Raw genomic sequence first — 6000 nt, 5'->3', positions numbered from 1 at the left:
GAGTTCCAAAGGATTCTTTCCATTAAGCATCATGCAAAATGAAAGCTCAATAGGAATAGAACTAGAAGGAGGGCTCCAACCATTTAGAGTAGAAGAAATTTTCTCAAAATCTGATCCTTCTTCAAAATTTGCTCACACTTTCCTCTTCACACAATCAACTCACTTGCATGCTTGCTCATTCATACATTTGAATTCATAACTTGACCTTTTATTTATACCATACAAATTATCAAGTCGGATCATTTACAAGTTACAATTACAAATAATCATTACATCAATCGGCTACAAACATTACATGAAACAATTAAACTTTATTTCCCAAAACAATGAAATCCTTCATTAGCCGACCCTACTCAGTAAACACTGCTCTAGAAATAATTTCCAGTGTTAACCAACTAAAGCTCAGTAAACACTATGAACTTTGCAAAATCCTTTGGAAATTGAGTGAACTCGATAGAAACTAACTTTCCTTCGCTGACCTTGTGAGTTCGGTAGAAATTGACTTCTGTTACAGAATCCTTCAACACTTGAGTGAACTTCGTAGAAACTATTTCCACAGAGTAACATTTAGGAATGCTTGGTAGACTCTGTAATTCACTTTGGTGACCATTTGACCTCGGCAAACTCTATAATTTTCTTTGTTGAGCAATTGAGCTTAGTAAACTCTATCTGATAACTAATATGACATTTGTGTAACATCAAAGACAACACACAATTGAATAATTGTATCCAACATAGGACCACATTCAATTTTACTTAATCAAGGCTTTTCTTGATTAGGCACATCTTATCAGAGGAATTACAACCCCTAACATTCCTTGAAAGGATTCATCCTTTCTAGGAGCTATTTTTCTCCCTTCTCATTTTTAATTTACTCTAGCCTCTTGCACTTCCTACAATTTGGATGAACGTATTTAGTGTTCTTCTTCCCCTTTCTTGGCTTTCCCCTATTTGGGCTTTATGCTTTTTACTTTATCTTTTCAATGGTTCTTTTTTCTTTGAGGGTCATATTCTCCTCCAACCCAAAATAATCTTCTCCCACTTCAGCCCCCTATCCAAATCTTCCTCATTCGAGCTTTCCTCCGAGATTGAATCCTCGGAGCCTCCTTTTAGGTTTTGAATTGGAGAGATTTCAATGTCTTTAAAAACCTCCTCCATCCCTCTCTCTTCTTCCACTTCTAAAACTATCCTATACCCCTTATCCTCCTCCCAGTCCTTTTGTGTTCCCCCAATCCTTTCAGCCTCTTCTACTATCCTTTCTACACTTCTTTGTGGCATTTGACGTTCTTCTCAGTCCTTGCCAAATCTTTGTTCTTTCCTTACTCTAGAAAAATACCCTCAACCATCACACCCTCCTCTTGACCTTGCCTTTGCCCTTTCCCAAATCCAGCAAGTTCTTTTAGACCATTACTTAGCTAAGATTTATCCCCTACCTTTTCCTACTGAAGTTCTTGTTGAGGGAAACTACCCCTATCCTCCCGAAGACCAAACCCCTGTTCAACTTTCATTATTTCAAACACCCCTTTCTCACTCTCTTGACAGTTATTTTCTTTAGTTTTTCATATCATTTTATTTTCCACTTCTACATTAGCCCTTTTTAAAAAAAATTCAAACTCTCCCTTCTCCCCTTCCTTTATTCAAGCTATCTCTATCACCTTATTGAATAACCTTTCCTCAACTTTACCTTTGTGTCGTCCTTCTTGCTTGCAACTTTTGAAATCATCCTCCTCACACAAATAGTGCTCACACACCATCAAACCCTCTTCCAATGGCACTAGTTGTCTCCAAAGTACTCCCTTGCTAAAGATCTCAACCATTTTAGGTAACGGGTGGCAAAAATTCCACATTATGCATGCTCTTGGAAACATTTGAAGGATTTCTTTATCCACCATTTCTATAGCCTTAATAAATGTTCCCAATTTATTTCCAATCACTTTATAACAGTGTTCCAACCAGTATTCTTGAGGTAGGTTTATCAACCCCACGCATAGAGGGAATTCCTTTATTATTTCTTTTGTAGGATTAAAGTTTGGGACCTACTTTTTAATATAAAATCCAAACCCTTTGAGAAAATATGGTCCACTATTTAGAATCCAATCTTTTTCTTGAGCTATTTCAACCATAACTATGCAAAAACCATTTTCTAGAGTTTTGAAATCTTTCACCTTTCCCCACTTCTCATCACACCATGATTTTATCTTGCCTATTGCACGCTATGGTCCTCCCCATTTCAAGAAAATAATATTTCTTTCTAACATATCTTTCTTCTCCTTCAGAGGACCCATATCTAGCATCACTCTTTCAACTGTGCATCTTGTCATTTGTTGATCCTCTATCATCTACTTTTCTTGGTTTTCCACAATCTATGGTTTCCTAAGTTTCTTAGCAATGTTTTCAAAAAACACTTTTTCCCCCAGATTGATCGATGTGAATCTTTGCTTTGGATGACTTCTTTGACCACTAAAACTGAGTCTTTCTCTATCTTTTTGCCATATTCCCCCATTTTATTGTCCCACTCTTTTCCACTAAAATCTTCCTTGAAAGTTTTGACTCCTATTCTGCCATCTCCCATTTCTGTTTCCCTAGTAGTTCAGGTTGTCGTGCCTCTTGATCAGCTCTAGGCTTCCCCTTCTTTGACCATTTCTTCCATTATTTATGAAACCTTCTACAAACCTATTCAGGAAACCAGTTCTTGATTGCTTTGTCATTGATAAAAGGGTTTGTGGTAACCAATGTGATTCAAATTGGAAGTGATGCATAGCACTATGATCATTAGCCTAACACAATGCATCACAACTCGCCTTCACACCAACTTGGCTATTCACTCACCCTTTTTTACCCTAAATATTTATGTTCTATGGTTTTATTCTCTTTTAATTAAAATTTAGAGGTTAAATTTTGTAGTTGGACTTAAATTTGATCTATTTCCTTCTCTTTCTCATGGGAAGATGGCTCTAGAAGTATATTTTTGAACTTGACAGTTCCATCCAACATTGGAAAATATTTGCTAGTGAGAGTCTCATCCTCATGCAATAGAATCTAATGTACAACCCCCTTAGTTGCACTTGATCATCTTTCATGAAAGAATAGATATGTCTTTGATATGTCTTAGATGTAATTTGACTTCCTTTGATCTCATTATGAATGCTAAGAAGAATTGATAGAGCTTCAAAAAAAAAGTGTGACTAAAAATATTCACGATGATTTTACTTCTTAAAATAAATTTTGATTAATATGAAAAAAAGGAAGAGTTTTGGTTTAGGACCTTCTTAAACAACCACAACTTTGTCTATGATCCCACTTTCTACATTAAGGTCTACACAATATTTCCCCATAAAGTCTTCCCTTTTGTATCATCCACATTGTTGATGCTATTCTTTAATGTCACCCACATTATTGATGCTATTTGTACAAAATCTTTGGGGTAAGCTATAGTGTTCTATTCCATGTTTGTTGTGATCACTAGAAAGCCTAAGGAAAATCAAATTCCCTATATTTTTCAATTTGGATTGCTTGCATGGGAAGAGTTTTTATTTTTCCCTAATTTTATAATGCTTCTTTTTTGTGGATACCCAGAAAATGACTTTTTTCTTCCATAAAATTCTTTGATAGTGTCTTTGTCATGTTTCATTTTATAGATAATGGTTACCCGTATGAAGAATTCACATCACTATCTTGAAATATTTTTAATTGTAGATTTTTTTGCATTTTATTCACAATTGTGGTCTAGCTTTAAGCACAATGCAATTTGTACTAATAGCTTTTCCATTTTTATTGTTCAATCTACAAATTGATTAAATGTATAAATTAATCACTTGTTTCATGCTAATCATTTTATTCTCTTTCATTCTCTAGGTATGATGACAAGAACTAACATGAGGTTGAGAAAAGATCTTTCCATAATGATAAAACTAGTACAATACCCAAAGTTAATGTATCTAAAAGGAAACTAAAATTTCTTATATACATATGCACACAATTTTAAAACTCTTGATATTTTCTAGAGAAATTTCTGATTTATCTACGATATTTGCTAAGAACCTTATTTTAGATCTTTGTTGTTACCATGTGATAGTTCAACTTTATGTGATTTTGCTTCAATTTTTGTGATTCTACTCATATTGGCTAGATGTGTCTATTATGGAGTACTATACAATATTAAATAGTTTAGACCTTATAGTTGTTATAAACTCCTCTATTTCTTCTTTTTTTGAAAAAGGTGCTTGTTCCTTTATACTTCTCAAACAAGAACTAGCGTCTAGTTCCTGTTGATGTAGAAATTGAGTTTAAATGTGTAGTCAAATATTGTATTGACATTGCATGAGGTGTACACTTATACTATGAATTTGACTTTAGAAAATTTTGTTTTAATTTACAATTGCAATAGTAAAATGGTTATTATGCATTTTCTCATTGTGTATCATTTAAAAAAATTAAATGTGATAAATTATTATTTTTTTGAATAAATAAATTGTCATATATTTACATGAATTATAATGACTATTGATAAAATGATAATTATGATACATGAATATGTATTATTTTTGATATAGTAAAAGTAGGTATAATAAAAGTAGATAGTAAAAGAGTAGACAAAAATACAATTCAATCATTCAACAAAGTTGTAAACATAATATTGCAAACTAATTAATAAATTATCCTTAACAAACATACCAAACTAGTAAGTTTCCCATGCTAATGGGAAAATGACATAAATAATGTCATAGTTTAGAGCTTGGAGTGTGACACTTAGAAAACTAAAGTGACATTCTATTGAAATATTTAGATTTCATAGGTATATTTGTACATCTATCATGTAGAAAATGACATGAGAGTAGGTTAACCAAAAACAAAACAGGAGCATTTAGTAATTTACTAGGTAATATGAAATGAAGAAAAAAAAATTCACAAAATATTTAAAATTAATTAGAGTAAATGTTAACAAAGTTATTTTTAAATAATATATTTAAAACTTTTTATAAAAATATTTATATAAAAAGCTAGCATTTTTTATTAACCTATTTAAGTACATGCTAATTTTATTTTTAAATAAATATACTATATATAGCAAATATAAATGGGAAAAAATTATTTTTAAGAAAATGATTCTTCATGTATTTATTTCCTTTTCTATTAATTAAAATTTTAGATTAAATCATAGAATATCTTGATAAAATATAATAAGACTATTAAAATTAGATCATAATTAAATTCTAAAAAAAATAAATAAATAACCCAAATGAGAACTTTTAGAATCCATACAAATAATCCTAACCAAAAGAATAAGAAGGATATGAAAAAAATTTAAACAAAAATTGCTTCATTCATGAATTATAGAATTTGAAAATAAAAGACATTTATTCTAGCATTTCATGGTTAATAAGTAAAATTTGTCTTTTGGTAATTGAGAAGAAGGAATTACTTAGGACAAATTACAATAAACAATATTAATAATTTATTTTTTTAATTAATAGCAAATATAGGTGTTTGTGAGGTGGAAAACCTTGTCCAAGATAAGTGTCTATGAGGCAAATTGATTTTGCTACTCTTTTGCCATTTTTTGTTGACCACAGTTTGTTGAATTTTTAATATGTAGGCCATTAAAAAAGATTCCACCCACCCAACATGCACAGAAGCATGAATATGCTTATTACCTAGTGGGAAGAACTAGAGATGGAAGTCACAACAAAATGGTTCCCTCCATATTTTTGTATGGGGATTTCTAACAATCATTGGTGGTCAACTTAAAAGCAAAACATAACCAACCATAAATTGGACCAATTTGCCTAAAATCTAGGCTCATAATGACTTGTTGATGCAAGGAATTGGAAATATTTGAAGAATTTCAACAAAATAAGATGGGAAGATTGCAAAAAATATTCAAGTTTTTGACTATTTCAAGCAAAAGTTGAGAGGTTGACTTATTATTGGGATAAAACTACTATCATAAACCCTTTCTTGTCCAAGCTAATGTCAACATTTTTTAGAAAGCATGAAAAT

The sequence above is a fragment of the Cupressus sempervirens genome, chromosome 9 (assembly GCF_028749045.1).
Source record: "Cupressus sempervirens isolate cs-2001-9-10 chromosome 9, ASM2874904v1, whole genome shotgun sequence".
NCBI classification, from domain to species: Eukaryota; Viridiplantae; Streptophyta; class Pinopsida; order Cupressales; family Cupressaceae; genus Cupressus; species Cupressus sempervirens.
This window is presented reverse-complemented; position numbering follows the sequence as displayed.